Source organism: Scyliorhinus canicula, chromosome 15, assembly GCF_902713615.1.
Source record: "Scyliorhinus canicula chromosome 15, sScyCan1.1, whole genome shotgun sequence".
Taxonomy (NCBI): Eukaryota; Metazoa; Chordata; class Chondrichthyes; order Carcharhiniformes; family Scyliorhinidae; genus Scyliorhinus; species Scyliorhinus canicula.
Genome location: NC_052160.1, coordinates 134258609 through 134274060, shown reverse-complemented (window position 1 = coordinate 134274060; position 15452 = coordinate 134258609). Strand labels below are relative to the sequence as shown.

General features: G+C 50.4%; 1 protein-coding gene across 1 annotated transcript in view; it reads left to right on the top strand.

Annotated features, from left to right (window-relative positions):
- The first annotated feature begins 8323 nt into the window (after nt 1-8323).
- The window catches only part of nfasca (neurofascin homolog (chicken) a), a 245789-nt gene continuing 238660 nt past the window's right edge, over nt 8324-15452 (top strand). Inside the window, exon 1 of the mRNA XM_038819461.1 lies at nt 8324-8478. The gene's annotated coding sequence lies outside the window, so the exon portion shown is untranslated. The remainder of the gene's footprint in view (nt 8479-15452) is intronic.

Sequence of the window (15452 nt, the reverse complement as noted above, 5' to 3'; positions counted from 1 at the left end):
TTTCTTGTTCTGTTTCCTTGCTTTCGGCCTGCGTGTCTCTCTTATTCTAATCCTGTGTTCATGTTGATGCTTGTTTCGTTTTCTTTCTGTCCTTTTCTATCTCTCTCTGTGTTCTCTCTTTCTTTCTATGTCACTCCCTCTCTGTCAATTCTGTATTGATCTTTCTGTGTGTATTTCTCATATGTATGTATATTTGTCTGTATATGTATGTGTATTTGTATTTATGTATAGTGTCTGTATTTATTTGTATGTCTGCCTGTATATGTGTGTGTATGTGCTTCTCTGTAACCTCCCCCAGCCCAATAGCCTCTGAGACAAGATCATGGTAAGATCATGTGCGCGATTGACTGCCTGCGTTCCGCCGGAATCGGGGCAGGACGTGCCGGTGGATCCTGGATAGGCCGTTCCCAGGATACCTAATCGTTGTTACGCCTCACGAGATCCAATCAGATCTTGCAAGAAGGTTGCATTCTCCCACCCACAATGGGCAGGACCCAGTCTCGCAGAGTGATCTGTGTTTAGAAACCCACTTAACTCTGCTGACGCTGAATTGAACGGCCTATCGGCCTTGCTGAGGAGACCCCAACCGGGGAACCATTTAGCACTGCTCCCCACAAGCAGGGAGTAGGCAGAATGGCACTTGGGGGAGTGGGGGATCTCCCAGGCGACTGGATAGTCAGCCTCGGGCAGGGTGGCACCCTGGCACTGCTGGTGCCATCGGGACACCTTGGCACTGCCAACCTGTCACCCTGGTGCCAGCCTGGCATTGCCGGGTTTCCCAGGTGGCACTGCCAGGTTGGCCCCGCAGTGCCAAGGTGCTGGGCTGTCATTGTGCACGTGACGGGAATCAGACTCGGGGGGGGGGGGGGCCTGCCCGTGTGAGGTGCGATACTGGGGGCCAGATTCTCCAAACATTGGGGCTGTGTCCCCACGGCAGCGTACAAACGCACGTGTTTCACTCTTGACTTTCCTCAAGAAAGATTCTCCTACCTGCAGGGGGCTGGCAGGCCCTGGAATGCTTCTCGCAGCTCTGGCTGCGGATATGGGGCCCCGCACATCCGGTCAGGAATGGCAGACTCGCACCGCGAAGCGTCATCCAAAATGTCGGCCTCCCCGAGATCTCGCGCGCCAATGGATCTGTGCTGCCCAATCGCTCCCCTGGCCGTCCATGAAGCCCCCTACCCCCCCCCGGTGATCGATCCGCCTGCCCACCCCCAGGGCAGTCGCAGACTGAGTCAGCAGCCGTCACCCGAAGTTCCCGCTGGCCATGAGGGCCACAGGGGTTCAAAAGGCTGAGCCTCCTTTGGGGTGGCACAATGGCACAGTGGTTAGCATAATTGCTTCACAACTCCAGGGTCCCAAGTTCGATTCCCGTCTTGGGTCACTGTCTGTGCGGAGTCTGCACGTTCTCCCCGTGTCTGCGTGGGTTTCCTCCGGGTGCTCCCGTTTTACCCACAGTCCAAAAATGTGCAGATTAGGTGGATTGGCCATGATAAATTGCCCTTAGTGTCCAAAAGATTAGAATCATAGAATTTACATTACAGAAGGAGGCCATTTGGCCCATCGAGTCTGCACCGGCCCTTGGAAAGAGCACCCCACTTAATTTGCCTACATCCACCCTATCCAGTAACCCCACCCAACACTAACAGCAATTTTGGACACTAAGAGGCAATTTAGCGTGGCCAATCGACCTAACCTGCATATCTTTGGACTGTGGGAGGAAACCGGAGCACCCGGAGGAAACCCACGCAGACACGGGGAGAACGTACAGACTCCACACAGACAGTGACCCAAGCTGGGAATTGAACCTGGGACCCAAGAGCTGTGAAGCAATTGTGCTAACCACTGTGCTGCCATGCTGCCCGGTGGGGTTACTGGGTTGGAACATGTTTTGGGACAACCTTGGAGTGTAAGTGGTGCTTTACAAATGTGAGTCCTTTATTATTTTCATTGTTCCTGCCAGTTGAGAGAATTATAAATCTTTACCTTCCAGGAAACTCTCAATCAGACATAGAAGCAGTGAATGGATTTGGTAGCCAGTGTGTGGGGGGCTGCCAACTCTGCTTGGGAATGATCCTGGATTCTTCATCCTTTAACTTCCAGCCTTTCGCACAGCCAAATAGCCTTTTCCTACCTTCGCCAAAATTTTGCCCACTTGTAAAATAAAGCATTTGAAGAAAAATGCAGAGTTTTAATTTCCCGCAGATTATTCTCCGGGGCTTTACGTGCAGGAGATGAATCTTTAATCTGGAGGGTGGGCCACCCCCAGCCCAGTGACTGACAGAACAGGAATCAGCAATCTGGTGATCCACACACAGTTACCAATTAGTTCCAGAATTGGAACAAATGGCATGCGACACCAGCTGGGCTGTGACTATTTGCAGACATGTTCTGAAGACTATTTACTGTCGTTTGAATCTTGTATCATTAAACTTTCCCTCTCCGGTGATCAGTGACCCGTGTTAATAGCACGCCGAAGTGCGCTAATTTTCTGTGTAGATGGGTATTGATCCTGACGCAGCTGCTCGTGTACAGGGTATACAGATGGGATGCTGCTTGGTAAATTGCCTGCAATACCCCCCTGCACAATTCAGGCTGCCAGCTGGTCCACGTGTAACAGCAGACGTGGCACCTGGGAGACTGTGTGAGGCTCTGTAGGCTTCCAGAAGGACAGCTCTGCATTTCTTGGCTGTGCGGGGGGAAGTGGGGGTGGGGGGTGTGGGATGCCGAACTTATGCCCCATTCACAAACTGGGCTGCTTGGATCGCAGCTTCCTGAGCTGTGCAACGAGTTGATGCAGCATCTGATGGTTCCTCCGTCAATGTTGAGTCAGCAGATCTCAATTCACTTTTTATCAGTAAATATGCTACGGAATATTGGGAGAAGTCAATCATCTACCCCAGGCATATACTTCCTTTGACAGCAGTGCTACAAAGGCCTGTTGATTCCGAGCCTGTCCTATGATGTCCCTAATATTCTCCGGGGTTTGGAGGAGTGAGAGCTCTGCCGGAGGCTGTTATATTTCACATGGTGGGTCTAATGGTGATATTAGACCCTGGTGCCATTACATGGAGCCATGTAGCACGGTAGCATTGTGGTTAGCACAATTGCTTCACAACTCCAGGGTCCCAAGTTCGATTCCCGGCTTGGGTCACTGTCTGTACAGAGTCTGCACGTTTTCCCCGTGTGTGCGTGGGTTTCCTCCGGGTGCCTCCCACAGTCCAAAGATGTGCAGGTTAGGAGGATTGGCCATGATAAATTGCCCTTCATGTCCAAAATTGCCCTTAGTGTTGGGTGGTGTTACTGGGTTATGGGGATAGGGTGGAGGTGTTGACCTTGGGTAGGGTGCTCTTTCCAAGAGCGGGTGCAGACCCGATGGGCCGAATGGCCTCCTTCTGCACTGTAAATTCTATGATTCTAAATTCTATGATTAAAGAAGCCAGTCTTCAGTAGTTTAACTGTATGTATTGACTATGTATATGTCTACACTAAAGGATTCAAGATCAGAGCTGTCTCCATACTTGCTGGGTTTTTAACAATTTGTTCTGTGGTTGTCGTTGGCTGGGCCAGGGTATTGCCCATCCCTAATTGCCGTTGAACTGAGTGACTCGCTGGGCCGTTTCAGAGGGCAGTTCAGAACCACCTGGGTCTGGAGGCCTGGAGTCCCATGTAGGCCACACCAGATACGGATGGCAACTCTCCTTCCCTAAAGGGCCAGATGGTTTTTTTATGACTGTCGACAATGATATCATGGTCATCATGAAACTCTTCATTCCAGATTTTTATTGAATTCAATTTTTAAAATTTTTTAAATCACCTTTATTGTCACAAGTCGGCTTACATTAACACTGCAATGAAGTTACAGTGAAAATCCCCTCGTCGCCACATTCCGGTGCCTGTTCGGGTATACAGAGGGAGAATTCAGAATGTCCAAATTGTAATGATATGTATATAGGTACGCTAGAGGGCACCACCAGTTCCCAGTATAAATATCAGACCTCAGGAAATCTTGGGTAGTCAGCGAAGGAGAAGTATTGATCACAGCACGAGGAGTAGTTTAGATTAGAGAGAGGGTTAACACAAGGTCATCATTAGTTAATACTAGATCATAGATTATTGTTTAACAAATTCAACAGATTCAACCTTACTTTAATAGTAGTTATAGCTCAGTAGTGTGTGTGAACTTTATTTAATTAATCTTTATTCAATAAATTAGTTATGCTTCAATCTAAAGATTGGTGGTTTCTTTATCATCAACTCATCAGACCATTCTGGATCAAAAGGCAAAGAATAACAACATATTACCACAAAGTGTAATATGTACAAATTACCTAACAGCCTAGGCTGGATTCTCCGGTCGTCGACGCTGAAATCACGTTCGGCGATTGGCCGGAGAACCCAAGATGCCGACCAAATTGGGGGCGGCACAGCTTTCGCGATGCTCCACCCCTCCAAAGTGGCGTCCTCTAGGAGTACGCCGCGCCACTTATCGACAGCCTCAGGACATTGCCTGAGCCCCACCCCCCGATGCTCCGCCCCCAACCGGCTGAGTTCCCGATGGCTTACCTGTGGGCTCATCCGTCAGGAACGCGGTGTGGTGGCTGCTGACTCAGTGGTGGCCGATCTGCAGGCGGGGGGGGGACATTATTCTGGGCTGGTGGCACTGTGGGGTGGTCCGGGGCGCGCGAGCCGGCAAAAGGAGGGGCACTATTTCGTGGGCCAGATCCGCGAGCGGCCTCCACCTTGTAGCACGGCGGGCTGCTGCAGGCCGCTGCCGTGGGTATGCGCAGCCGTGGACCCGGCAATTCTCCAGGCCATATCGGCAGCTGCCGCCGGGTGCTCTACGCTACCATCCTGCTAGCCCCCAGCAAACCGGGGAATCGGCCGTTTGCGCTATTTTGCCTGGCATAAAACTTCACCGTTCCCACACTGGCGTGGGGACATAGCTCCAGAATCGGAGAATCCAGCCCAGGGTGACTCAGGCTGTATCGGAGGTCCACTTATCTTTATGAATGGCCAACTTTCAAACCGATGCCTCTGCTTTTTCTCATAAGTTAAACAGAACGGGGGGGGGGGGGGGGGGGGGGAGGTGATAGGTCACTGCATTGGCATTTTTAATTTGCGAAACCATGGCAACCTTCAGTAAGGACCTTTCTCCAGGGCCCGAGGAATTCAATTAGCGATCAGCAGACTGGGAACTAGCTCTATTTATAGGATTGCTGTACTGCACATCACTTCGGGGCCAAGGAGGAGACTGTTGAATTTAAGACCTTATTGCTCTCTGTGTCAATCTCTCTGACACAATGCAAGACTGTTTCCATGACCCTGGTTCCTTTATCCTTTCAAAATGCGTCAATTGGCCCTTTCGTCAGCAAACCCGCTGACAAGAAATTTAGACCGACAGATTGTACCAGAACCATCGATCTGGGGTGAACAGCTATCCTGTCAGGCCGCCGGTTCCAGTGCCAAATTGAGGAAGGGGACTGAGGGGTTTTGGCCAGTCAAGGCTGCTGGTAGATGCCGAGGATGCTTCCCCTCGTGGGGGAATCTGAAAGGAGGGGTGCGCAGTTTAAAAGTGAGGGGGTCTCTCATATACTTTGGAGATGAGGAGGAATTACTGCTCTCAGTGGGTCATCAGTGTCTGGAATTCTCGTCCTCAGAGAGCAGTGGGGGTTGGGTCATCAAATATATTCAAAGCTGAGTGAGACAGATTTTGGATCTGCATGAATCAAGGGTTATGCTGGGGCAGGAGAGTAGAGTTAAGGCCACAATCAGATCAGTGGTGGTCTACTGACTGATGCAGCAGGTTTGACGGGCTAACTAATAATAATAATAATAATCTTTATTGTCACAAGTAAGCTTACATTAACACTGCAATGAATTTACTGCGAAAATCCCCTAGTCGCCACATTCCGGCGCCTGTTCAGGTACACAGAGGGAGAATTCAGAATGTCCAATTCACCTAACAGCACGCCTTTCGGGACTTGTGGGAGGAAACCGGAACACCCGGAGGAAACCCACCCAGACACGGGGAGAACGTGCCGACTCTGCACCGACAGTGACCCAAGCCGGGAATCGAACCTGGAACCCCGAGATCAGTTCCATTCTACCAGGTTAAATTGTTTACCTTTGATTGTTGGACTTAGAACATAGAATTTACAGTGCAGAAGGAGGCCATTCGGCCCATCGAGTCTGCACCAATCCTTGGAAAGAGCAGCCACCCAAACGCCACACCTCCACCCAATCCCCATAACCCAGTAATCCCACCTCACCTTTTTGGGCACTAAGGGCAATTTAGCATAGCCAATCCACCTCATCTGCACATCTTTGGACTGTGGGAGGAAACCGGAGCACCCGGAGGAAACCCACGCAGACACGGGGAGAACGTGCAGACTCCGCACAGACAGTGACCCAAGCTGTGAATTGAACCTGGGTCCCTGGCGCTGTGAAGCAACCGTGCTAACCACTGTGCTACCGTGCTGCCCAACTGCTTGAAAAGGAATAAAGGGGATCAGTGGAGTAGCAGTAATGTCACTGGACTAGTAATCCAGAGGCCCAGGCAAATGTTTTGAGGACATGAGTTTCAAACCCCACCATGGCGCTAGTGGATTTTAAATTCAAGTAGTAGGGATCACTTTGATGAAGGCTCGTCTCAATAATGGTGACCATCATCAACTTTTGTAAAAACCCATCTGGTTCACTAATATCCTTTGGGGAAGGAAATCTGCCGCCCTGACCTGATCTGGCCTACACGTGACTCCAGACCCACAGCAATGTGGTTCATTCTTAGATGCGCGCTAAAATGGCCGAGCGAGCCATTGAGTTCAAGGGCAATTATGGACGGGCAAGGATGCTTCCCTCGCCAGTGACGCCCATGCCGCGTGAAATAATTTTTCAAGAAATGAGTGTGATGGAGAAAGAGATACACAGGGCGGGATTTATCAGCCCTTCCTGCCAACAGAATTTTCCTGTCCCGCCAATATCAAATCCCTGCTGCATCTGCTGTGGGAAGACCCACCATGGGGGTGCGGGAAGACCCCGGCCATAGAAAAAGAGACACCGAGCTGGAAGAGAGAGACCTAGAGAGAGACAGACCGAGATAAACAGAGAGAGATGTCTAGTAGAGGGAGGAAGAGAGAGGCAGGGAAGTCAGTGGGAGTGGGGCAGAATGTGATTGGCAGGAATGCGGTGCCCGTTTGCAACTCAAGCCCCGAAACCGAAAGGCGGGAAATGAGGTGATTTGAGTTTTTCGCTGAGAGACCAGTTGCCGCTTTTTGCTGGCATAGAGAATCCGCGTTGTTTTTTTAAAAAAAAATCAAGCCCACACACCTCACTCGTCGGAATGCTGGCTGCCGAAAAGATGAATGAAGTGCCTGTGGAGAACTCCCACACAAACTGGTCTCTTCCCTCCCCCACCGCAGCTGTGTCAGAATGACTGCGATGTGTGTGTGTGAAAAAGGAGACTATTTGGCGGGCTCAAACAAAAATAATGTGCACTTGTCACCACAAGCGCTGAATTTTCGCCGGAGATGATTACGAAGAGTCCTCCAGTGTGGTGCCCCCGCCCCTCCCCACTCCCAGCCACCCCCGCCACTCACCCCCAGCCTGTGCCACTCCGTACTGCCTCCCATAGTCCTCCAGTGACTGGCACCTCTCGGGGGCCCTTTCAAAGTGCAATCACCTTTCAGTGCGGCCAATGGGGAGAGCCATGATGTGGAGATGCCGGCTTTGGACTGGGGTGAGCGCAGTAAGAATCCGGACAACACCAGGTTAAAGTCCAGCAGCTTTGTTTCGAATCTCTAGCTTTCGGAGCGCAGCTCCTTCATCAGGCATTCTCATCGGAGGAAGGAGCCTTGCTCCGAAAGCTGGCAATCCCAAACAAACCTGTTGGACTTTAACCTGGTGTCGTGAGACTTCTTACAATAAGAGGAGTGCCTTCGTGGGGCATTTTCATTGTGACTGGTGCACGGATCCCGTTTGGTGCAAGTGTTTACGGGAGAACTTGTGGGTGGGAGGTTGAGTGTTGGACTGTATCTTTTGCAATCTTTGAGCGCTCTCTCAACAGCATCATTTTCAAATGTGAATGACTCATGCGCGCACAGTATCCCTTTTGTTTCTGTTTGTCCTTGTTTTTGATTAGTGTTCGGTTTTGTCCTTGGGTTGGTGTGGGGGGGTGACGTGCTGCGATTTCTGCTTCTGTAAGACGTTCAACACCGTTAACCCCTTTTAAAGAAAAATCGAGGTGACGAGTCAAAATAGTGCATAAAACATCTCGGCACCAGCAGGTTGAACACTGAGCAACGTGTTAATGGAGGAAGTCACTTCCCGGCCCATTAGGAACCTACGAAACAGCACCACCACCTCCCTACCCGGGCCCCGCTTCCGTTTGCTATTGGATATCTCCGGCACACTCAGCCCCAGACGGAATTTGAGCAGGGTTGCCAACCCTCCAGGATTAGCCCGGAGTCTTCAGGAATTGTAAGTCCGTCTCCACGACATTGCTGCGTGCGACCCCTACAGAAAAGGTCATCAGGATATAAAAAATTCTTTTTTTTTAGTGCTTTACTTTGAACATTTCCCCTTCCCATGCATAAAAATATTAAAAACGGGGTGGGGTGGGGAAGGCTGTTTGGCTGACGATCAGGAATCACCCTAATGAGTCTTTATTGTTCTCCAGTTGGCGGAGGAAGGCTCTACCTCACAACAATGGATGTGTTGCCCGGATAATGGCTGGAAAGTGGGAGCAAGTCATGTGGTGAAACCTCCAGAAATACACAGTTGGCCTCGCTAGAGTTGCCGTGGCTGAGAGTTAAATATTGTCCTAGGCCCTACTTGCATCTCGGGACACGAAACGTTGCCTCTTTATGAGGCACGCGCCTGTCTGCGGTGGTTTCCAACATCTGGGGAGTTGGCAGTGGGGGGGGGGGGGGGGGGGGGGGGGGGCACAAGATTGTGGAATGTGATGACGAGAATTCTTGAGCTCAGCTTTCAACTGCACATCACTGCCCCCCCCCAGCAAGACCGCAAACGTCCATCTACGTAACGTCACCAATCTCCACCCCTACCGTAACTCATCTGCTGAAATCTTCAACCATGTTGCTTTGAGAGTTGACCAGGCCGGTCTAGCTCAGTTGGCTGAACAGCTGGTTCAAGATGCAGAGCAAGGCCAACACAGGATCACAGAATAATACAGCACAGAAGAGGCCCTTCGGCCCATCGAGTCTGCGCCAACGCACGTAAAACAGCTGACCTGCGCTCCTAAACCCATTTGCAAGCATTTGGCACATAGCCTTCAATGTTATGACGTGCCATCAAGGTATTTTTTAAAAGGATGTGAGGCAACCCTCCCACATTCCCAGGCAGTGCATTTCAGACTGTCACCACCCTCTGGGTAAAAAATAATTCCTCAGATCCCCCTAAACCTCCTGCCCCTCACCTTGAACTTGTGTCACCTCGTGACTGACCCTTCAACTGAGGGAAACAGCTGCTCCCTGTCCATGTCCCTCATAATCTTGTACACCTCGATCAGGTCGCCCCTCAATCTTCTCTGCTTCAGTGAGGTTCAGAAGAATGATCCCCGGAGTGAAGGGCTTGTTATATGAGGAGTGGTTGACGACGCTGGGTCTGTACTGTATGGAGTTCAGAAGGATAAGGGTGATCTCATCGAGACTTACTGACTACTGAGAGGCCTAGATAGAGTGGATGTGGAGAAGATGTTTCTACTGGCAGGGAAGACTAGAATCGGAGGGCACAGCCACAGTCTGAAGGGACGATCTTTATGGAGGAGGAATTTCTTCAGCCAGAGGGTGGTGAATCTGTGGAACTCATTGCTGCAGAAGGCTGTGGAGGCTAAGTCATGTCAGCATCAACGGAGCCGAGGTGGAGATGGTGAGCAGTTTCAAATTCCTAGGGGTGCACATCACCAAAAATCTATCCTGGTCCACTCACGTCGACGCTATCACCAAGAAAGCACAACAGCGCCTGTACTTCCTCAGGAAACTAAGGAAATTCGGCATGTCCACTTTAACCCTTACCAACTTTTACAGATGCACCATAGAAAGCATCCGATCGGGCTGCATCACAGCCTGGTATGGCAACTGCTCGGCCCAGGACCGCAAGGAACTTCAGAGAGTCGTGAATACCGCCCAGTCCATCACACAAACCTGCCTCCCATCCATGGACTCCATCTACACCTCTTGCCTGGGGAAAGCGGGCAGCATAATCAAGGATCCCTCCCACCCGGCTTACTCACTTTTCCAACTTCTTCCATCGGGCAGGAGATTCGGAAGTCTGAGAACACGCACGAGCAGACTCAAAAACAGCTTCTTCCCCACTGTCACCAGACTCCTAAATGACCCTCTTATTGACTGACCTCATTAACACTACACCCTGTATGCTTCATCCGATGCCAGTGCTTATGCAGTTGCATTGTATATCTTGTGTTGCCCTATTATGTATTCTCATGTATTTTCTTGAATTTTGTTTAATTCCCTTTTCTTCCCATGTACTGAATGATCTGTTGAGCTGCTTGCAGAAAAATACTTTTCACTGTACCTCAGTACACGTGACAGTAAACAAATCCAATCCAATCCAATCCAATCCGATAGGTTCATGATTAATAAGGGGATCAGGAGTTACAGGAAGAAGGCAGGAGAATGGGGATGAGGAACACTGATCGAATGACAGAGCAGACTCAAAGGGTCGAATAGCCTAATCCTACTCCTGTATCTTATAGTCTAATGGATATTTTTTGGGCTGGAGGATAGGTTTGTAGTAGTGTTCCACAGGGGTCAGTATTGGGATCCTTGCCTTTTCTGATATATATGAATGATCTAGATCTTGGTGTGTGGGGCACAATTTCAAAGTTTGCAGATAACACAAAACTTGGAAGTACTGTAAACTGAAGAGGACAATGTAGACTTCCCTCTGACGGAGCCATGCTGACTATTCCTGATCAAACCTTGCCTCTCCAAGTGGAAATAGATCCTCTCCTTCAGAACTTTCTCCAATAGTTTCCCTACCACTCACTTGAGACTCACTGGTCTGTAGTTCCCTGGCTTATCTCTACTACCCTTCTTAAATAGTGGAACGATTTAGCTGTTCTCTGGTCCTCTAGCATCTCCCCTGAGGCCAGAGAGGACTTAAAAAGTTGGGTCAGATCCCCTGCAATCTTCTACCTCGCTTCCCGCAACATCCTGGGACACAATTCATCTGTACCTGGAGATTTGTCCACTTTTAAACCTGCCAACACCTCCAATACCTTCTCACTCCCTGTGACAATTTGCTCAAGAACCTCACATTCTCTATCCCCGAGTTCCATATCTACATTGTCATGGGTGAAGACAGATATGAAATATTCGTTCAACACCCTCCCAATGTCCTCTGGCTCCACCCACAAATTTCCCTATTGGCCCCTCATGGTCCCTACTCTCTCCCTGGTTATCGTCTCCCCATTGATACACTTTTATATCTTGGGATTTTCCCAACTTTTACCAGCCAGGTATTTCTCATATCCCCTCTTTGCTCTCCAAATTGCTTTCTTAAACTCCATTTTGCCCTTTCTGTGCTCCTCTAATGCCTCCGTTGATTTGCTCCCCTTGTACTTGCTAAAAGCCTCCCTTTTCCTTCTCATCATCTCCTGATTGTCTCTGGTTATCCATGGTTTTCTGGGCTTGTTACCCCTTCCTATTACCCTCGAGGGAACATGTGCGGGTTCAATTCCTGTACCGGCTGAGGTTATTCGTCTAGGCTCACTTTCTCAATACTTGCCCCTCGCCTGAGGTGTGAGTGATCCTCGGATTAAATCTCCACCAGTCAGCTCTCCCCCCTCAAAGGGGAAAGCAGCCTATGGTCATCTGGACTATGGTGACTTTACTTACTTACTTTGAGAGCTGACTGTTCTGAACTGGCTGGCTCCTCACCTACTGCCCTCTATCAACTTGAGCTTATCCAAAGCTCAGCTGCCCTTGTTGTAACCTGCACCAAGTCCTGTTCACCCATCACCCCGGCACCTACACAAGCTCCCAGCCTGGCAGTACCTCAGTTTGAAAATTCTCAACTTTGTTTTCCCTGGCCTCGCCCTCCCCTATCTCTGTCACCTCCTTGAGCCGTTCAACCCTCTGGGACCCCTGCGCTCCTCCAACCCTCATCTCTTGCCCAATCCCCAGGACTCCATTGCTCCACCATTGGTGGCGCCATGCCTTCAGCTGCTCATCGCTGAGCTCTGGAATTCCCTCCTTCAACCTCCCAACTCTCTCACCTCTCATTTCAGACATTCCTTACACACAACTCCCCTGGCCAAGCTTTTGATCATCCAGCCCGAGACCCCTTTGTGTTTCAGTGTCAAATCTTGTTGGCAACACCCCTTGAGATGTTTCAGTACTATCTATTTTAATGTAAGTTGTTGTTGTACTTTGCCACGTTCTGTAACCTCACCTGTGTTCATAGGAATATACGAATTAGGAGCTGGGATAGGTTCCTCGAGCCTGCTCTGCCATTTAATAAGATCACTCTGATCTGATTGTAACCTCAACCCCACATTCCTGCCGACCCCCGGGTAACCTTTCACCTCCTTCAATATAGTCAGACTCTGCTTCTACCGCCTTTTGAGGATTAGGGTTCCAGAGACTCGCGTCCCTCTGGGAGAAAGAGTTTCACCTCATCTCTGTCTTAAATGAGCGACTCTTTGTTTTTAAACAGTCTCCCCTAGTTCTCGATTCTCTGACAAGAGGAAACATCCTCTCCACATCCACCCTGTCAATGCCCCTCAACATCTAAAAGGTTTCAGTCAATTACCTCGTACTCTTCTAAACTCCGGCCAATACAAACCTAATGGGACGGATTCTCCGGTCGCTGATGCCGAATCCGCGTTCGGCAATCGGCTGAAGAATCCCCGTTCACGACCAAATCGGGGGCGGCGGCGCCGCACGCTGTACCGACGGCCTCAGGATGTTGCCTGACCCCCCCCGTGCCCCCGATGCTCTGCCCCCGACCAGCCGAGTTCCCGACGCCGTCACTCCCGGGTGGTCTCACCCGTCAGGAACTCGGCGTGCCGGCTGCGGACTCATTCCAGCGCCTCCACAGTCGGAGGAGGGACGATCAGCGGACGGGGAGGGGGGGGGGGGGGCACTTTGTCAGGGGCTGGGGGCACTGTTGGGCGGTGGTCTGGCCAAAAGGGGGGGGGGCACTATTTCGCAGGCCGGGTCTGTGAGTGGCCGGCGCCATGTCGCACAGCGCGGCTGCTGCGTGCCACCGCCGTGTGGTTCTCCGGCAATTCTGCGGGACATATCATCAGCTGGAGCCAGGCGCTCTATGCTGCCTTGATGCTAGCCCCCAGCCAAACGGAGCATCGGTGGCCGTTTTACGCCATTTTTTCTGTTGTAAAACGCCACCGTTCCCACGCCGGCGTGGGGACATAGCCTCAAAATCGGAGAATCCAGACCCATGTCGTCAAATTCTCGTCACAAGACAACCCGCCCGAATTTGGTGAAGTAACATCGCCATACTTCCAGATGACCACAGGCTACTTTCTCCTTTGAGGGGGAGAGCTGACTGGGGGTGATTTAACCTGAGGATCACTACACCTCAGGCAAGGGGCAAGGTTGAGAAAGTCATGAATAACCTCAGCTGTTACGGGAAGTGAGCCCGTGCTGTTGGCGTCTCTCTGCATCACCAACCAGCTGTGCAGCCAACTGAGCTAAACAGGCCCTCTGAGTCCAGTAAACCTTCTCTGAACTACTTCTAGCACATTTACACCATTCGGGGCCCACTGATTGGCAGGCCGGCCTCTCGCTGCCCGGGCCTGTTTTCTTTCGCACCAGCCCCTGAACTCCCATGCCATGTTGTGTCGGGGCCGGCGCGTTGAGGGAGGCCACCGCGCATGCACGGCTTGGCGCCGGCGCCACTGCGCATGCGTGGATCCTGCGGCGCACTGTTTGCGCCGGGATGGGAGGCTGGAGTGCCGTGAACCGCTCCAGTGTTGTGCTGGCCCCCTATAGGGGTCAGAATCGGTACTCCCAGCAGCTCGTTCACACCGTCACGTTTTCAACGGCGTGGACATTCTGCCGCCGAATGGGAGAATCCTGCCCCGTGACTTGGTGACCTGATTTACGGAAAGATGCATCAGACGCAATTCAGAAAAGATTTACTAAACTAATACTGGGAAAGGGCTGATTGTCTTATTTTTAAACTTTTTTTTAAGAGTACCCAATTAATTTTTCCAATTAAGGGGCATGGCCGATCCACCTACTCTGTACATCTTTGTGTTGTGGGGGTGAAACCCACGCAAACATGGGGAGAATGTGCAAACTCCACACGGACAGTGACCCAGAGCCGGGATTGAGCCTGGGACCTCGGCGCTGTGAGGTAGCAATGCTAACCACTGCGCCACCGTGCTGTCCCCGGCTGATTGTCTTTTGAGGAAAAGTTTGGAGAGGTAAGGATAATATCCACCAGAGTTTCGAAGTGTAAGAGGCGACTTGCTCAAAACCATTAAGATCCTGTGGGGTATCGGCAGGGTGGATGTGGGGAGGACGTTTCCTCTTGTCGGAGAATCTAGAATTAGTGGGTCACTGCTCAGAAATAAGGGGGTCACTGAATTAGGACGGAGATGAGGTGAATGTTTCCTCTCAGAGGGTGGTGACTCTCTGGAACTCTCTTCCACAAAAGTCTGTGGAAGCAGAGTCTTTGAATATTTTTAAGGCGGAAGTGGATAGATTCTTGATTAGCGAGGAGGTGAATGGTTATCGGGGGTAAGCAGGGAGCTTACAAGCAGACCAGCCATGACCTTATTGAATAGCAGAGCAGGCTCGAGGGGCTGGATGGCCTGCTCCTGCTCTTAATTCTTTTGATCGTACGTTCAACCTTATTGCGCTGACATCCCGAGAATCAATCAGAAGAAAGTATATAGCCCGGAGGATCAGTTGCCATGTAGCAGGGTATTGTCTGATGCCTCCTGTTTAGCTGTACATGGCCTCCTTTTATTCCTACACTATTAATACCGTCTTATCTGCAAATAAACATGTCCGCTTGTCAGCTTTGCAAAACAGATCTAAATGAAAGGAGCCACAGAAAACCCAGCTAACAATGTGCAGAAGAATGGAGACCAGAACTACAATTGGACAAAGGAATCACAGATTCATTTTAATACTGAACATGTTAATAATCGACCAGTAATGTAACATCTGGCACATGGTGAAGAATAAATGCTCGCCTGGGATAGAATTACACATTAAGGCTTTGAAAGGGGTTGACGAATAATAATAGACTCGTTTACTCCATTGTCTGTCTCAAAGTACGAGCAAGCGTTTACCTTTCACCGAAACAAGCAACGGTTCAGATTTTAAGCGGGTGCTGAAAATATAGAATGGAATGAAAGTTTTCACGCTGCGGATTAATATGGTACAGCTTGGCTGTTTGACGTTCGCCAAGTACTTTGAAGTGTTTGCATCTGC